Source organism: Alligator mississippiensis, chromosome 1 (assembly GCF_030867095.1).
Source record: "Alligator mississippiensis isolate rAllMis1 chromosome 1, rAllMis1, whole genome shotgun sequence".
Taxonomy (NCBI): Eukaryota; Metazoa; Chordata; order Crocodylia; family Alligatoridae; genus Alligator; species Alligator mississippiensis.
In genome coordinates, this window is record NC_081824.1 from 36,327,010 (window position 1) to 36,346,338 (window position 19,329).

A 19,329-nucleotide genomic window follows, 5' to 3' on the forward strand; every position below is an offset into this window, starting at 1 on the left:
GTTCATGTTCCAATTAGAATGCATCAGAGCAGACTTGATTATAATTCATGTTCTAATTAGAACATTCCAGCATTGCCTCACTGTCATGTATATTAAGCGCCCTGTGTTTCAAAATGGCTATGGGGACACTTTAAGTAAACCTCTTTGAATGAGCTTCAGTTAAAGTGCCCCCACAACCATTTTGACACTGGGGTGGGGGGGCTTACTACATGTAACAGTGAGCTGTTTTAATTAGAGCGGCTGTCCAGGAACTGCTTTAACTAAAACACCCCTCCCCACCTCCAAGCATGTATATAGGCAGCCAGTAGCACTCTATTATGGTTCTTTTAAGTTTGAGCATGTTAATATTCATAAAACAGAGAGTGAGTAGTGAAGAGAAGATGTAATACCAGTGCCCTCAGTCAGGACTATTGCACCACTCTCCAAGGACCTTTACTACTTTTTTCCAAGGCTGGGACCCTCCTAGCATAGATAACCAATAATCCCCCTGATACAGTGAAAAACTGACTGGGAATGCCAGAGCCCCTGGGGGTCCAAAACAATGCAGCTGCTTGAGATAAATGCAGCCCTCAAAGCTCATAAAGCTGTGCTGAGCTCAAACAAAGTTCAAGCTCATTCATGCTGATCTGAAGGGGACATGGTGATCCTAGGGGGTCATCCCATTTCAGGTGAAGGAAGTGGCTGACCTGGGATGGTGTCAAGGACTTGGTGGTGACATTTACCTGACTATGGCAAACTCTTGCAGTTGTGGTTTTGTGGCTTTCTTGGGTGCCTGATGATATACCAGTTAGTTGCTGAAGTAGTGGATTGATATTTTGGGGTGTGAGTTATGTATTCTAAGAAGCTGTTGTCTCTAGGATCCCTGCATCATTTGCTCTAGAAGTTAGAAGATATGTAGCAGCTGAGGCAAAGGGTTGCAGGAAGGGAAAGAATGATTTAATGGCTGAGGTGTTGAATGCTGTGCAAGAGAAATTGAGTCTAAGCCTGTCACTAACTTCCTATGTGATACTAGGCAAATCACCTAACCCAAATCTTTCACAGATGGATGCTAATGCTGTAAACCTAGTTTTCAGGCTGCTTTGCAAATGAAGGAAAGCTGTAGATATTTAGCAACCATTGCAATAAGGTAGGTAAGCACAGTTAGTTGACAGAAGACCCTGACCTTAAACCAGGGGTAGGCAACATTTTTTGGCTAGAGTGCCAAAGAAACCACAATGTCTACCTTGGAAGGTGCTGGAGTGCTGATATGCTGGAGCCCGAAGCAGCTGTTTGCAGCCTCCTGGCTGCAGCCAGCCCATGGAGCCCAGTCTGCTTGCAACAGGGCTTGCAGCCTCCCAGGTGCTGGCTGGGAGCAGCCTGGGCTCCGTGGCTGGCAGCAGCTGTTTGGAGCCTGGGCTGGCAGTGGTGTGCCGAGCAAAATGGCCTTGCGTGCCATGCTCGGCACATGTGCCAGGGGTTGCTGACCCCTGCCTTAAATGCTTGTTCTATCACTGCTTCATTGTATCACCTTGGGCAACTAATGTCTGGCTGAGTCCTGAGTTTCAAACCCAACTCCTCTGAATACCTACTATAAAATAGTTGAATATTCAGTGGAGTGAGCAGACCAGAGTCCTTTGATTATGGCCTGATGGTGGATATTCCCCTTGTTCACTTGTTCGCTCTTCTAACAGTGAGGCAGTGGAATAGACTGCCTAGGGCAGCGGTTCCCAATCTGCGGTACACGTACCACTAGTGGTTTGCAGACAACCTGTTAGTGGTACGTGTTAACAAATTTATTATAATTACTTTATATGGCAAACATTTGCTGGGGTACTTAAGGTTGAACTGAAAATTTTTCTGGTAGTACTTAAGGTTGTATCATTTTAAATTTAAATTGGTGGTGTGCAATTTAAATTGGTGGTGCGCAATCTGTCAGAGTTTGGGAACTGCTGGCCTAGGGTATTTGTGGACTCTCTGGGCATTTTTACATGTACTTCGGGATGGGGGCGGCACTTTAGTTAGTGAGGCTCTGACAGCCAGACTAATAAAAGCATCTGGAGTGTTTCATATATTATCATCCCCGCACTTCAACATGACTGTGGGGGCACTTTATCTAAAACTTGTTAAACAAGCTTTAGATAAAGTGTCCCCACCACCATTTTGAAGCATGGGGACACTGTTACACAAGATGCAGAGGCTGCCTGGAGCGTACCAATTAGCATGCTCCAGCAGACTTGATTAATTGAGTCTACTCCAATGTGCTGTAATTACAGTGCATCAGAGCAGCCTCTCAGATTGTGTATAGGTGCCCTCTATCACTGGAGGTGTTCAAGAAGAGCATGAATGATGCATGCCCCTGCTGGCTGGGGGGGGCACAGGGGCAGCAGGAGTGTGGTGGTGGGAGCGCAGGGGCAGTAAGCAGGGAAGCTTCCACAGATGCCACTGGCGCTGTTGGCGGCGGTTGGGGGGAGGGGGCGAGTGCCAACCAGGGGTCGACGACCACCCACAGACGCTGCTGGCAGTGGCGGCAGCCAGCAGGGATTATGGACTGCCCACAGATGGTGCACAGTGTCAGCAGCGCCTTTTTGTAGGGGGTGCACAGCCACGTTTAGAGGGTGTACGTGCACCCGCATGTACCTCTTATGCCTCGCCCCTGAAGAGGAAGTTGGTCAGTCACTGCTCAGGGATGATCTAGGTGTAGCTATGCCTATGTTCTACTATGTGTATTTCCCATGCTTATGGGCTTTGCTGGTTGTCTCTGCACTGCCCCATTTCCTGCTACATGTGTCAGAGGTTTTTAAGCCTTCCCAGAAGCATTGGGTATTAGCTACAGCTAAGGCTGGGGACTTTGACTGGAGTTTGCCAATGCTTCTGTTCAGATAAAAGATGGAGGCTCCTGTCTAGAGGGCCTTGCCCCTCTGCTCAGGGTCAGACCAATCACCATATTTGGGGTCAAGAAGGAATTTTACTCCATGGTCATATTGGTATGGACTGTGGTGGTTTTTAGCTTCCTTTGTAGCCTTTTACCCAGGATCTCTTAAGAATATATTGACAACATTTCATGGAAGCAAGACATTGGCTGCCATAGTTCCCCTGCTTTACCTGTGGCAGGTTAGGGTGTTAGGTCTGTGTTGTGTCAAGGTTGACTGTAGGCTTATGTAGAGTTTAGATTATGGTTTGTATGGGATGGTTTGGATGGGGTGATCCTGCCTCAGGCAGGGTGTTGGACTAGAAGACCTCTGGAGGTCCCTTCCAGCCCTATTTCTCTATGGTTTTCTATGATTCTATATAAAACTAAGACTGGAAGGGATCTTAGGGCCATGTCTAGATGTGCGTGGATGTTTGGTTCCCTGGGGGCAACTAGCAGTAATGCACCTTGTGCTGCTGCTAGTTGTCCTCAGGAAACAACCATGCCACGCATGCTCTGGTGCGCAGGAAGTTACCCCGGTTGGGGTAGGAGAGGCTGGGGCCGGCATTGCTACCACTGAGAACAGTTTAACTCCATCCTCTTTTCAAATCCCTCTTCAGGTAGTTGAAGGCTGGTATGAAATCCCCTCTCAGTCTTCTCTTCTTGAGACTAAATAAGTCCAGTTCCCTCAGCTGCTCCTCGTAAGTCATGTGTCCCAGCCCCCTCACCATTTTTGTTGTCCTCCACTGGACTCTCTCCCATTTGTCCACATCCTTTCTGTATTGGGGGTCCAAAACTGAACACAGTACTCCAGATGTGGCCTCACCAGTGCTGAAGAGAGGGGAATAATCACGTCTCTCAATCTGCTGGCAATACTCCTACTAATACAGTATTGGTAGAAGTGTTGCCAGCAGGTCCAGGAGTAAAAAAAAAAACCCACGGGGGAAAAAAACAGAGCAGCACACACACGGGCAGCATGCCTTTGCAGCATGGAGAACACCTGACTGTGCCATATGTGATGCCGCAGACACCAGTTTGCAGTGATAAATCCTGAACAGAGATAGATCCTTTCCTTTGGCCTAGATGTGTGTGGCTACCTACCTCTAAGGGGCACAGCCTGAGTTCCATCGCTCTCTTTAGTATTTATCCCAATGCCTGGCTTAGCTGGTTCCCTCTCAGTCTGCTCACTTCTCTGGATCCCAGTGTTAGGTGTCCAATCGTCCTTATACAATGTATGGGAAGCTTGGATATCTGACTTGAGGCTATGGATTCCACTGTAGCAGGATGTCTCAACAATTAGATGCTGAAACCCTGAATGTTGTGACACCAAAGTCAGTCCCTGGGTGGATTTCTCTTTTTCTTTCCAAAGGCGGAGCCAAAAGAAGATAAGAAACCTGTGGCTAAGCAAAAGTCCCCTGGCCCTGTAGATAGGGTATTACCTTGGGCCACAGAAGACCAGTTTCCTTTCACTGCCCTGCCCTGGGTCATATTTCTTTGTCTCTCTGTGCATCTGTTTTCCCATCCCACCTGCTAAACCTGTAAGCTCTTTCGAGAAAGGATGTGTTTCTCTGGTTGTATGTACAGTGCCTAGCAAACATGGTGCCACAATTCTGGCTGAGACCATTAAGCACCTATTGTTATACAAACACTTTATTTTGACAATTTTTGCAACAAATTGTTTTTAATTTTTCATGGCATGTTTTCTTACTCTGAATTATAACATGGCTTAGTGAGAGAGAGAAAAGAAAACATTCCCTTAAGTTCCATTAGAACTGGATGAAAGTCTTTTCAACCAAGGTGAATAGTTGGTTGGGCTGGCAGCGACCTGCAGCCACTTTAACTAGTGCTTTGTGCAATCATGCTGAGCTCTCCTCTTTTCTTGTCTGCCCTTCCCCCATTTGTCTATGTATTCACCTGATGCATCATGTCTAAATCCTAGACTGAAGACTCTGCGGTGCTGGGACTAGGGCCTAGACTCCAGGTGCTCTGGTCAGCATTGCAATGTCTGCTCCACAAGTAGCCTGATGCCTAGAGAAATCCTCAGCACTGAGTTAGGTGCTCAGGCTCCCTGTTTGGTGCCCGGGGAGAGTTGAGCAATTCAGGCTCTGGATGGGTGTAACTGTCAACATCTTTAAAAGGGGAGGAGGACTTGCTGCTTAGGGACATCAGCTGTTGCAATGTACCTGTTATATCTGCATGCTCCTACAGCAGCCTGAGCCAAATTGCTGTAATGTTAACTCTGAATGAAACGGGGTTAACATAATGGTTTTGCTCAATATATTCCCCTACCACACAGACCAACAATTCCATTGTAACAGCTTCTATTAGAACCATTTGTTACCAGTATAACCATTGCTTATGACTACTAAAGTTGCCTTCTTTAGGAGGCAGTCAGAGAGCTGAGAAGCTAGCCAAGCTAGCCAAGGGCAAAATGCAGAGGAATGGGTGCCTAGCGTCTCTGACCTGCTGCACATCTCCAGTGATAGGTGCTCTCATCACCTGGGATCCTTAGGCATGAATGCTGTCCTGGAGTCGTGTGTCTAAGCCAGGTTTGCTCAGGCAGACTTTTTTTCTCTAAAAAACAAAACACAAAGAGAATACATAACAGCTGCTTCCATGGTGGTTGGGATATACACTTAGGATGGGGGACCCAGGTTCAAGTCTTTGCTTTGAACCATGGTTGAGTACCCTAACCACTAGGACAGACACAGTTATCTATGCTTCAGGTTTTTGTGCACGTGCTGTGCTCATCTTTCACCTACTGTACGCCTGCGGTGGGACCTGGCAGAACTCAGAGCGTGCCTAGGGGCTCAGGTTTTACTAGCAAAGTAGACATTCCTCTAGCTGGTTTCAGAATCCTGGATTTGGCTTGAGCTAGAGGTCAAGTGTCAGTGCTTTGATAACCTTGTAAATTCTAACTGGAAAGAATGTAGGCCCCTCCAGGGTTAGATGGCGATTTTGTAGATGGTGCCTATATGATCAATTTAGGTTGACAGGTGCTTAAACACCTTTGTGGACCTGAGCCCGATGTTTCCTTTGTACAGTATAATGGCATCTTTATTTTTGGACCTTTTGGTATTACTTGAACAAAACTATTAATTGCATAGGATGGAAAAGAGACTTTTCAAGCCAGGTAAACGCAAACTCAGTGTGTCAAGAACAAGTCTTAAAACTGAGAAGTTTCCAGTTCATAGTTCCATGCCCAGACCAGTGGCACAGAGACTGCATATGCCACACAGCAGATCAGGCAGGGAGCGGGGAATACATGACAGATAGGGCAGGGAGCAGAAAGCAAAGCAGCAGATAGGGCAGGGAAGGCGGTTGGAGTGGCACTCAGGGAGGATGAAGGGTTTATCTTGTGGCATGCCTACGAAAGAGTTTGGCTACCACTGTCCTAGATGATAAGGAATCACTGGCTTGTCCATCAGCGACCAGCACTTATTACCACTAGATATTTCCCAAGGATATGTTCTGTATTTTGCTCACTGGGATGATGTGGGAGGCTGCATTCCTGTTCTTACTACAAGTTGCCATAAGCTATGAAGCAAGGGTGTCAAACTGACCCTGGGCCCCAGGTTGGATCCAGACCACATACGCTCCTCCTGGGCCCGATCCCGGGTCCAGAGGTGCAGGTCAGTGTTCAGGCGGTGGTGTAATTTGGGGATTGTGTGACAGTGAGGGTCTAGGACAGGCAGCAAAGTGGGTAGGGCAGGGGTGGGCAATTATTTCAGGCAGAGGGCCACTTATTGAGTTTTGGCAAGCCATTGAGGGCCACATTAAAGGCAGCCAGGGGCAGATAAATATTAATTTTCTAAATTTTTTAGGGGCCCCGTGGGCTGGATAGAATGGCCTGGCAGGCCGCATTTTGCCCACCCCTGGGGTAGGGGAATGGCTCTGGGGGAGGGCAGTAGCAGGGCAACTGAGAGCTGTATCTGCAGAGCTCTCACTTACCCCCTGCCACCAATAGTTATGTCCACAGGGGTCCAGGGACCCTGAATTCCACAGCAGGCCATGCTGCACTAGCCACCCCCAACAACTTCCTCTGGACTCCTCGCAGTCTGGCTGGAATGGTTCTGTGGGTTGGATCTGGCCTGCAGGTTGTGTCTGATACCCCTGCCATAAAGTTTGGCCCTGGTTTTTCCCAAAGATCACAAATATTTAAACTTGGAGGCTTTAATTCAGGCCCCATGTCAGGCATATTCTTTTTACCTTGTCAGATGAGGCCAATGACTGCAGGCTGACTGTATGCTAAGAGAGGCTAGAGAAGAGAGCAGTTGTTCAGCTCTGGTGTACACTGGGGACACAAATGTGAGTGGCCAGATTAGAGAGCACAGGTATAGCAGCCCTAATGTGGCTCATGGGAAGGAGCAAGTTCTGCAGACGGCCACTAGAGTGTGCACCAGCTTTTAAAGTGTGCACTTGGAGCCTGCTCATCAAACCACGGGTTTTTCCACCCTGTCTGAGGATTTGCATTCTGCAGCTTCTCATGCGACTGTTTTCCGTTCAGAATCGACAGTTTTGACAGGACTCCGAAGCTAAAGTGGGGCCTCCCCCCTCTAATTTCCACATCATGCTCTTCCCTCCCCTGCTCCCAGTTTATGGGTAATGTTCAGTCCACGTTTGATGGGTTTTAAATTAATTCCTGCTGATGGCAGAGCTTTCATTTAGCACATTGACACATCTGTGCAGGATGCTCAGAGCCCTGCCTGGATCAGGCACTGATCCTGAATATCCTGGATAATACAGCAATCAGGCCCCTCCTCTGTCTCTTCTAATCCTTCCCTAACACAGTGATTGTGACCATTTCACCCATCCTTTAGAGATAAGCATCTCTAAGCTTGTAATCCCCAAACCGTCTTGAAGAGCTGAGTAGGAAAGCAGCTTTCTACCATAATTACCTGAAAGGTAGCCAGCCCTGGATCTTGTTTGCATTAGAGCTGATAAATTGCTGCCTACATTTAGCAATTGCATGACTGCTCCTGCCACTTGATGTACATCATTCCCCAAACCTATTATTTTTCTATTTGTATTTAAAGGGGTGGAGACTAGGGTGATAGTTTCTTACATATTTTTATAGTAGGCTGTTTTTTATCCATGAGCTCACATCCTATCACAGCATCTTTTGGTATTTTTCTGGACTTTCCTCACAGCACCATGGGGCATGTGTCCACGCAATGAACACTAATATTCCTACCTATACACAATATGTGTAAACTTAGACATGAATTTCTGATCATATTTTTACATACTGTACTAGCCACAATATAATTTGCAACTGGGTTAATTAACAGGTCACTCTAATCACTTTTCTGGGGTCCAATGGCCTGGATGCAGCCTCCCACTTCAAAACCTTGTATCCAGCCAGGTTCTGCCCTTATTTCCTGGATCATCACAGCTGCAACAATCCTCCAGCCCTCCTACTTTCTGTATGGACACACCAGGGATTGAAATCTGTGCACTCACCTTTCTGTCTGCAATCTACTTTGACCTGCCCATGCCTTTCTGTGGATGCAACAGCTGCCCTCCTCTGATGCAGCATTTGGAGCAGCATGGAAATCCTCAACCTCATCTTGCCTCGAGGAAAGGCAAAGTACAGAAAACCCTGAAAAGGTGCCACTGGAATATGAATGTGTACAAAGCAATCACACTCCAGAAGACTTTGAGGGGCCATAAGTGTTACCCCTTTCAGTGCCAATCCAAGTCAAAAGATCCCCAAGTAACAATATGAGCCTGCTAGAGATGACAGAGGCCACTGGTTGTCAGCCAGAAGCTCTGCCATTCCTCCAGCCCCTATGGTGCTTTCTGAGACAGATATTGAGACACTCACCCTTGACAGGTCCTATATTCTCACATCACTGATGTTACCACATTAGAGGTAGGCAAAAGAAGAGATTCAAGGACACTTTGAAAGCTAGTCTGAAGAAAGGTGATATTAATATAAATATTTGGGAAACCTCCAATGGTGCCTCCAGTGGTACTGTCATGTACAACATGGCATTGATCATTTTGAGCAAATTCACCTCACTAAACAGGCAGATGAGAGACAAAGGGAAAGAGCTGTGATCTAACATTACCAAATTTCATTCCTTCCATCTGAAACTGTTAGAACTATAAAATAGGAACTTGCTCAACAACTTGTGTTGGATGACAATTTTCTCTTCCAAAATGTTGAGGATACAAATAGGGGATCATCTATCTTGAATCTTGTGCTGACCAATAGGGAAGAAGTGGTGGAGGTTGTGAAGGGGGGTGGAACTTCGGAGGAAGTGATTACAGTATGATAGAATGCATGATCATGATGAGATTGATAAAGCATGAGGTAAGCAGAACTAAGACAATGGATTTCAAAAATGTGGATTTCAACCAACTCAAGGAGATAGTGGGCATGGTGCCATGGGAGGACAGACTGAAGGATAAAGGTGCCCTGGAGGGCTGGCAACTTTAAAGGGCAAGAATTGGAAGCCCAACAGGAAGCTGTTCTAACATGATGGAGGTACAAGAAGAATGGTAAGAGACCATGGTGGTTGTACAAGGAGCTTCTAGGATGCTCTAAAGGAAAAAAGAAAATGTACAGAGCAGTAGGGCTGTGCAAAGCTTTAGTAGCCGATTCAATTCAGAGGAGATATGGCCTGATTTGGCCACCAAATCTCTGAATCCGTATCAAATCGGGAGACCCATTAAAAGGTCCAAATCGAATCGGAAGTTTCTCAATCAATTCGGAGAGATTTGGAGATTCGGAAGGCTTGCAGCAAACAGAAACTGAGAAGAGGGAGGGGGATGGGGTTATCTTCCATATATGAAAAAGTTTGAGAGTGGGGGGAAAAAATGCTCTGCTATTAACATCTGCTGTTTTCATCCCATTTTGCCTTAGGATACACAAGTGATATGAGATCTCCTTTCAGCATTTTGAGGTACACGCGCAGAAACCCCTGCACAGGTCTAAAGAGCAGATCACCAAGGAAGCATAACAAGGACTTGCAGGGACAAAATCAGGAAGACAAAGGTAAACATGAACTTCACCTGATGAGTCAAGGTCAGGACCAGAAGAGGAGGTTTTCATAGAGTTCATAGATATTAGGGCTGGAAGGGACCTTGGAAGATCTTCAAGTTCAGCCCCCTGCCCCAGGGGCATGAAGTCAGCAGGGGTCATAGGATCCCAGCAAGATAAACATCCAAATGTCTCTTGAAGCGTTCAAAGTAGGTGCTTGAACCACCTCTGGCGGCAGTCTATTACAGACCTTGGGGGCTCCGACAGTAAAGAAGTTCTTCCTTATGTCCAGCCTGAAACGGTCTTGGAGGAGTTTGTGACTGTTTGACCTTGTCATCCCTTGGGGTGCTCTGGTGAACAGATGTTCCCCCAGATCCTGGTGAACACCCCTTATAAACTTATAGGCAGCCATCAGATCACCCCTGAGCCTGCGCTTTTCCGGGCTGAAGAGTCTCATAGCTCTCAGCCTCTCATCATAAAGTCTGTTTTCCTGACCTCTGATCATGCGCGTGGCTCTCCTCTGGACTCTCTCAAGCTTCTCCACATCCTTTTTAGGTTGTGGAGCCCAAAACTATACGCAGTACTCCAGCTGCGGCCTCACCAAGGCCAAGTACAACAGGAGAATGATGTCCTGGGATTTGCTTGAGAAACATCTATGGATGCAAGCCAGCGCTTTGCTTGTTTTACTAGCTGCAGCATCACACTGATGGCTCATGTTCATCTTGTGGTCAATCATGACCCCCAAGTCCCTTTCGTCCGTAGTGCTAGCCAGCATAGCACTGCCAAGCCTATAAGTATGCTGCAGGTTTTTCGTCCCAAGGTGGAGAACCTTGCATTTTTCAGTGTTAAACACTATCAGGTTCTCATCCGCCCATTTCCTGAGCCTGTCAGGGTCAGCCTGGATCACCCTCCTGTCCTCAGGTGTGGATGCTTTACATCAGAGTTTGGTGTTGTTGGTGAACTTGGCCAGTCCGCTTCTGACACCAGTGTCCAAATCATTAATGAAGATGTTGAATAATATAGGCCCAAGGACAGAGCCTTGAGGGACCCCACTGGTCACAGGGCACCATGACGATTGACTTCGGTCAACCACCGCCCTCTGGGTTCAACCACGGACCCAATTCCCCAGCCAGCGGATCGTGGTGAAGCCGAGGCTGCAGTTGGCCAGTTTTGCTAAGAGGTGATCATGGGATACCAGATCGAAGGCTTTTTTGAAGTCAAGATATACAACATCAATCTCTTCTCCCTTGTTCAGGTGATAGGTCACCTGGTTGCAAAAGGAAATAAGATTGGTCAACCAAGACCTACCTGCAACAAACCCGTACTGGCTATCCCTCAGGATATTGCCATCAGCTAGTCTGTTAAGAATGGCATCTTTGATAATCTTTTCTAAGACCTTCCCCAGGACAGAGGTCAGGCTGATGGGCCTCTAGTTTGCTGGATCCACTTTCCTCCCTTTCTTGAAGATAGGCACCACACTGGCCTTCTTCCAATCTTTGGGCACTTCACCAGAGCACCAGGAGTTCTCGATGATCCGTGCCAGGGGCTGAGCTATGATGCTTGCCAGCTCCTTGAGTACCCTGGGATGTAGATTGTCAGGGCCGGCTGACTTGAAGGTATCTAGCCTTTCATGAGATGTCTGGGTAGTTGAAGTCTCCCATGGCAACCATGCACTGGGAGTGTGTGGCCTCAGCCAATTCCCTGGTGAACTCCTGGTCAAGCTCTTGATCCTGGGTAGGAGGTCTGTAATAGACTCCCACCATTGTGTCCCCTGTGCCATGTTCCCCATGGATTTTAACCCAGAGGGTCTCTGGTCGTCCACCCTGGGCACCAATATTGGTTTGCAGGGACAATTAGCTTTCCTCGACATAGAGAGCTACACCCCCACTCCTTGTGTCCACTCAATCTTTCTTGTACAGGGTATAGCCATCTATACCTGTGGCCCAGTCATGGGTGGAGTCCCAGCAGGTCTCCATTATCCCTATGACATCGTAATTATTTGTGTTAAGCAGGAGGACAAGTTCCTCCTGTTTATTCCCCAAGCTCCTGGCATTTGTGTATATTTCTTTATAAATATATTGGCCATAAAAGAAAGATCAAGGAAGCTGGGTTCACAATTAAATAGTCAGCATAGCAGACTTAAGTTTTGAGCTCTGGATGAGTCCTGAGCTCAAGATTCTGCAATTCCAATTGGTGGACCCCATCTGCCAATCAGAAGCAAGCCAGGGAAAGCAATGCCATGCCCTTTCCATGAAGGGAGAGGGCAAGGAGCAATCTGGATGTGGTTCGAGACTGTGCCCTGCCAGGTCTGGAGAACTTCGGGGGTGGAGCCCCTGAAGCGTATAAAAGGAGAGCATGCTCGGCCCGCTGGAGTGAGAGACGCGGCAAGGGACAGCGAGGAGAGAGGAGCTCTGGAAATGACTGGCCACGGACCCTGCCTGAGCCTCAACAGTGCGTGGATCGGTGCACAGAGAGCCAGCCCTGGGAGCAGATCAAGGCTGCTTGGGCCCCACCCAGTGCACAGAGAGCTGGCCCTGGGAGCAGCTTGAGGCTGCTCAAGTTAGCTCCAGCTCTAGGTCGAATAACTGGAGCCTCGCAGCGTGGCTCCACATTAAACTAAGAGCCCTGGTGCCCAGAGCAGGGCCCGGGAAAGGGAAGGACCCCCAGCGTGAGGCTGGGGAACTAGAGCCAGTAAGGGCTTGGTTCCCATGGGAGCACCCTGGGTGCCCAGTGCGGGGCACCAGGCCATCGAGAGGAGTTGGGATCGCCACTGGAGAGAGGCCATCATGGGACTGGCCACCAGGGGATGAGCCTTGGCTGCTTCAGAGCGGGAGTGTAAGTTGCTGGGGAAGCAGGTCCCACAGGAGAGGTGGGCTTGGGAGGGTCTGCCACTTCCACCCTCCTCCATTATGGGAGGGGGTGCGTCCACATCCTGGGGCCCTAAAGGGGAGGGGCTCAGGGAACAACTCGGGAGGTGCTGAGTGCACCCCCTTGTTTTTGATTGTTGTTGTTTCATATTGTAGAGGCTAATATAGTTATGAGTACTCCTTAAGGGAGTTTATATGGATTTATCTGTCTTTATTGTCTATATGTATGCGTTTATTGCCTATTATCAGAACATACCTGTATTGTTTTCTGTGTATGACTATAGTATTGCTACCTCAACTCACCTGGGTTATCTAAATTGATGCTCATTTGTGTTTATTGTGTTGATGCCTTGACTTACCTGTTCCAAAGTGTTAATACTTATTTTTTGCAGGGGGGTTAATTATTGTATATGCTGTGAATCACCTGGTTTATGTTTTTGCAGTCCCTCGAAGTGGTACAATATATTGGTTGCAGGTTATTATATGTGGTGTCACATACTAATTTTACTGTAACTATTTAATGTTCCTTATTTGTATTAATTTATTGTAGCAATATATTTGTATACAGTTAAGCGCTTGCTCTTGGCCTGGCTCTGTAGAGAGGAGAGGGAACTGCTCCTAGGTGGCAGGCTCTCTCTCAGCACCTGCCAGACCACCATCCCTTCCACTGGCTGACAAGGCACACTCCTGGGTGTACCCGGGCTACATCAGGATGGACTCTTAACAGAAGATGCTAACAAAGAAGGCTGTTCAACAACTACTTCGCTTCAGTCTTAAAAAAACATATTAGGTTGCAACCAGACAGCTAACAAAGATTATTTGGAGAAGGAAAGGGACAAGCTGAGTGTTGCAGGGCACCTTGGTGCTCTGCTCCTAGAGAGGAGAAACTGCCAGGGAGAGAGCCCTGGCAGGACATTAACGAGCACAGCTCGCGCGCGACAGCCAGGCAGCATGGAAAGCAGTTCCTGCAGCCCCCCACAGATAAGTCTATGGGGGGGCAAGGAGGGGCTATAGACCAGCATTTATCAACCCATGGGTTGTGACTCAAAAGTGGGTCACAAGAATGTATGAAAGGGTCACGAATAAACTTTATAAATGAATTCTCCTTTAAAGGCAAACAATGTGGGAACTGTGGCTTTTCCCTTACAGGCTGGCAGAGTTCCAGCCTCTGAGGGGCTGCTTGGGACCCCCTTGCCCCACATACCCACCCCCTGCTCCACATGCTGGGGGGCTGTGGGTCAGGAGAGAGGGGCACTGGATTGGGACTGGCCATTGATGTTTACAAATGGGTCCTGGTACAAAAAAGGTTGAGAATCACTGGACTAGACCTCTAGAGGCCCCTTCCAGCCCTACTTTACAGGTTCTGTGAACTCAGATTGGCTGCCTCAGCCATCTCCATTTACCAGTGACTCCCCTATTTACCAGAAGACTCCTCATATCAAAGGATTGCCAATGGGACACCCAGCAGACAGGACCTGAGCAGGTCCCAAGGGTGTACCAATTGGTTTCCAGCCACCCAAACATGCAGCCTGTCATTTTGAAGCTAGTTAAGAGTTCTCTCTTGTGAGCAAGGTGTTTGAGAACCACTACAGCAGTGGGCAGACTGAGGTGCTGCACATCAGCAGGGGCAGAGTTTGATAATTTTTATGCTGCGAGTAGTCTTGGCAAACTTTCTGTCCCTTGAAAAGGAAGCCAAGGTGAGAGTAGCTGAGAATTCTTGCATTCTGCATTTTTCCAGGTATTCGTGTGGCATTCATTAATGTGGATGAACCACCCATTGGAGTCCACCAGGCCCTGCAGAATGATAGAAAACCACGCTTCCTATTTATGTACTCAAAAACTTCCTGGGGTGGTGACAAAGATAGGAATGTGTTTCAGTTCAGTTGGGGAAACTCATCCATAAAAACTATATGCCTGAGGCTCTTCCTCTAGGTTGGCAAGCCTTAGGTCAATATCTTTATTATGGCAGTGTCCACCTCATGCTTGGTGCAACCAAAAGATTTGATCATGACAAACTGGTTTGACAGACTGGTTTGCAATGGTCAGTTGGAGGCTGCCAGTTTCCAGGTAGTTATTGCCACTTGCTTCTCCACAGGTAAAGAGAATGCTCAGTTGGACTGTGCCTCCCCAGCCCTGGGGCTAGCTCTGTGCATATCTCCATGAGAATGACCTCGCTCCTCTTGAAAGTCTCTTGTCACTGCGGGTCATCCAAGGTCTGCAGCACAAGCCTTTTCTGACCAGTGCATGTGTTCTTCCCACAACCTGAGTCAGAGGTGAACAGACTGCAGATGGTCCTAGTGCAGGTGATGTAATCTTTTTATGTAATCTTTTTTATGGTATATCTAGCTTTTGCAAACTATATCTAACTGAACACTTAAGGCAACTTGCTGGTGCTGGGAGGGGTTTGGTATGTGTGTACTGAGAAATGCTTGCAGAGCACAGCGTGTGGGTTGCGGAAGATTCCTAGAATGCCTCCCTGGCACCAGCAGGAAAATGTCTCTCTGACACCTGCAAGATAGCAAGAAGTTCAGAAAAAGGTCTCATTATAATGCTAAAAATCACACCCTCTGGGCAGAGCAAAGTATGTTAATGAAACATACATGTATGCAAATGAAATACATGGCTAAAACATAAGTATAGAGACATGCTCAGTAGAGAACGTCTTATGTCAGTGGTTTGTAACCAATCACCGAGCGATACACTTGCAAACATATATATAAAAGATACCCAAAGGTAGTAACCGGTGTGCTTGCTTTGCAAACGATTGCCAAGCACCCCTCTCTACACAGACTTGAAACAATAAAGATTAAGTTGGCTCCTCCACCCGTGTGTTCATTGGCAAGAGTGCACCAGGCACCAACTCACACCGTCCGTTGGGGACAACACAGGGGTTGGCTACTAGGCTTGTGCAAAATTTCGGTGGGCATTTCGTTTCGTATTGGAACGTTTTGGCGGCTGAAACACAAAAACCAAAATGAAACATGAGGCTCCGAAACAGCTCCGAAATTAAACAGGCCATCAAAAATGTTTCAGAGATGTTTTGAAATGATTTGGATGTTTCTGAAATGTTTCAAATGTTTCGAGCTGTTTGGGAGGTGGGCTTGGAGTGAAAGAGAAATTAAGAGGGGCGGGGAGGAAGTGGGGAAGGACTGCTCTGATATGGACATCTGTAGCTGGCAAGTGACAAGGACCTGGCCCTGAGGTCCCTTCCAATCCTAGCGCTCTGGGGGAGGGACAGAGAAGCAGCATAAAAGTTAGTCTGTGAACTGCTCTTGCATTTTGCAGCTGCATCTGTCTGTGTCTACAGCAGGAGCAGCAGAGACTGAGAGCAGCCTCTGTAAGCTTGCAGCTTGGTAGTGCCTTGCGATCAAGTTGTAGCCACTGCTAATCCTTTCCTATTTATTTACCCTTGCCTACCCTTCCCCCAAAATCCTGTTATTTGTTGTTCTCATTTTTTTGCCCCCAAACAAAAAGAAAGCAGTGCTTTGCCTGGCAGTGACTCACCACAGTGCACTGCTGGAAAGCACTCATTACACATACACTTATTACACACACATGCACATTTTTCCCCAGCACATGAAATATGAAGTGTGCTGGAAAGGCAGGTGCCAGGTCTTCTGGCCAGGGTGGGAGAGGAGGCAGAGGGAGAGCTGTAATTTCCCCCCCCCTCCCCCCAACACACACATTTAGACATTCCCTCTTTCCTGGCACTAGCAGACATGAGGCTTCTGGTGCTGGTGGCAGCAAGGAGGTGGGACCGGTGCCTGCATCTGCACCCCCTCTGGTAACACCAGCCATAATAACCCTCAGCACCACCAGCATGACAAGCAGCAGCACCAGCATGAAAGTCTCCTTCACCCCCATTTTAGTTCCCAGCCTGAGCCTTCCAGTGCCAGAGGAGGAGCTGGATCTGGAAGCAGGTGATCTGAGCACCATAGCAAAAGAAATTTTGGGGACCGAGGAGGAATCTGAGTTTGTGCCCCACTCCCCTCCAAGTTCCCCTAGATCCAGGTCTACTTCCCTGGAAGGCAGTTCGGAGGAGGTTGAGGTTGTGGAGGCAAGTGGCTCAGCTGAGTCTGCTCCTCCTGTTGTTGTGCCTCTGCCTGCTGAGGAGGGAGATCAGGCAGGATACTCACCTGCACCCCAGAAGCCCGAGGGGGTAGTGTGGTGTGGGATCATTTTGAGGTGGCAGATAATCCCAGGTGCACTATCTGCTTGCACTGCCGATGTAAGACCAGCCAGGGCAAGGAGGAGAAACACTACAGCACCACAGGGATGCTGATTAGGGCTGTGCAACGCTTCAGTCCCTGATTCAATTTGGTGGAGATATTGCCTCATTTGGTGGCCAAATCTCCGAATCCAAATTGAACCTTGAGACCCTTTAATCTCTCCAAACTGAATTGGAACCCTCCAAATCAATTGAGAGAGATTCGGAAAGATTCGGTGATTTGGACATAGATACAGCTTTAAATGTTTTTTCTGCATACCTCAAGGCACCAGGCAGCTCGTGAATGCTGAGATGCTGGGATGGATGGAGCGTCCCACAGGAGTGCAAGGGGTGCGGGTCCCCAGCACGCTTGGCAACAGACCTGGAAGTGGACCAAGAAGCACTTAGTTGGTGTGTGTGCTCTTCCTGGATGGAAGGAACAGTAAAGAAGCCAGAGGCTGGCATGCAATGCAGGCAAGAAAGCCAGTCAGTGGAAGTGGAAATGGAGGCACCATGGGGTGAGAGACAGGATGGGGTAGGGGGAAAGTAACAGGTAAAAGTGGAGAGGTACCTGGGAAGTCAGATGTCAGGCAGGTTGTAGTGTGTCATAAATCCAATGTCTATATTGAGTCCATAAGTTTCTGTACCTAAGAGGTTGATGAAGTGAAGTTCATAGGCCTGTCTGTGAAAAGTGGTTTGCAAATTCCCTTTGAGGATCAGGACTGAGAGACTGGAGACAAGAGTGGTTTGCTTGTGAGAAATGTGCCCCCACAGGTAGTTGGGTATTCTTGTCTGTAATAGTTTCTGGTGCACAGTTTGTGGGGATACTGGAGGTATGTTGCCAGGTTTTGCATTTCTTGTCATGGTGTGGTATGGATCCATCCAGTGTGTTTTGGGCTGTAGAGAGTTGGCTTCTGGTGATGAGATTAGTGAGGTTCAGTTCTTGTTTGAATTAGAAACCACTCTTCACAGCTGCACTCCTGCAGCTGGGAGCCTGCTGGCAGCTGGAGTGTGGCTCCCAGGGTCAAAAACCCCGTGCTACAAGGTAACAGCATGAGGAATGCCTGAATGTGCGGTGTGGCAGTGCAGATGGGTCTGCAGTGCCACATACCACACAGCTGCACTTGTCTGGACATGGCCCTAATTTGTATATGTAAAATCTCTTCCATGATACTACAAGTGACAATTTCTTCCATTTTATGAACAGGAAGCAATGTGCATCAATTCAGCAGTAATAACTGAATACACCTTCAAGATTTTAAAATTGTAATGAAATATTTTTCAAGTTAAATGATAATGTACTTTTTGATGACTGACTCAGTTTAGAAGTCATACATTCCAAGTTTCCTCCATAGAATTTTTAATCGGAAAAAAGTAGTACAAACACAGCAAACAACTTGTGCAACAACAGGGAATGAATCTGAATCCAAACTGATTTGTGGGGGGAGATGGGGGTGAGGGGTAAGGGAGGTCTTTGTTTACCTAAGTGGAAAAAGAAAGTTTGGGTAATTAAAATGACACTTGTGGGCAGCTTACATGACTTATTTTTTAAAAGGTAATCTGGTCCTTTCACTAAGATCACTGATTTTACTTCACTGTTGTTCTGACTGCAGTCATTTACAATAGCGCATAGCAAATGTAAGATCAGCAAGTGTAAATCAGAACAACAGTGTTTTGTTTCTACTTTGCACAGTGCATATGACAAGAACCATGTGCATGGTTTATGCTCCTCTAGTACCCAGAAATAGAAAATATCTATTTAGACCTCCAGAAATTTCATGCATGAGGACACACAAGATACTAATTTGATGTGACACTTTACCTTAAGTAAGCTATCAAGAGAATCTGTGTCCTATACCAACAACAAAAAAATTATTTTATTGTAAGTTGAACTATTTAATTGGAATTATTTTGTGCTATTTTCCAGGTCTGCAAGGAAAAATGATAGAAATATGATTCTGGATACATAACCAGTTAGAAAAAATACTAAGTATGGGAACAGTGGATCATGTGGCAAAGAGACTACTTATAAAAGTAAATTAGAATGCATACAACCAACAACATAACGGATCAGATCCTGTAGCATTACAGAGTGTTTAGTGCCATTGGATTCAGTGCCACTGGGTTACAATTGAAAATGACACCTATCTGTTGTATTCATCAAAAGAAAAAAAAAAGATACCAATAGTTTGTTTCTTTATTTTGGTGTTTTTCTTATTTCATTGTATTTAAACAGTTGCTAAGGAATTTTGGTGGCATATAAGTTCACAACACTGAGAAAACTTTATGTAAGCAATGATCTAACAAAATTAATTGTCTTGTCTATTCATCTTACATGAATTTGGTTCAGATTCAGCTATAAAATATTAATCCCAACCCA

At 47.0% G+C, this 19,329-nt stretch overlaps 1 long non-coding RNA gene across 2 annotated transcripts in view; it reads left to right on the forward strand.

The window, feature by feature from the left end:
• The window catches only part of LOC106738859 (uncharacterized), a 58,304-nt gene extending 38,975 nt beyond the window's left edge, over positions 1-19,329 (forward strand). For both annotated transcript variants that reach the window (XR_009463062.1, XR_002091801.2), the window contains 3 exons: positions 9,759-9,890; positions 14,838-15,045; positions 18,877-19,329. This is a non-coding gene — a long non-coding RNA (uncharacterized LOC106738859). The remainder of the gene's footprint in view (positions 1-9,758; positions 9,891-14,837; positions 15,046-18,876) is intronic.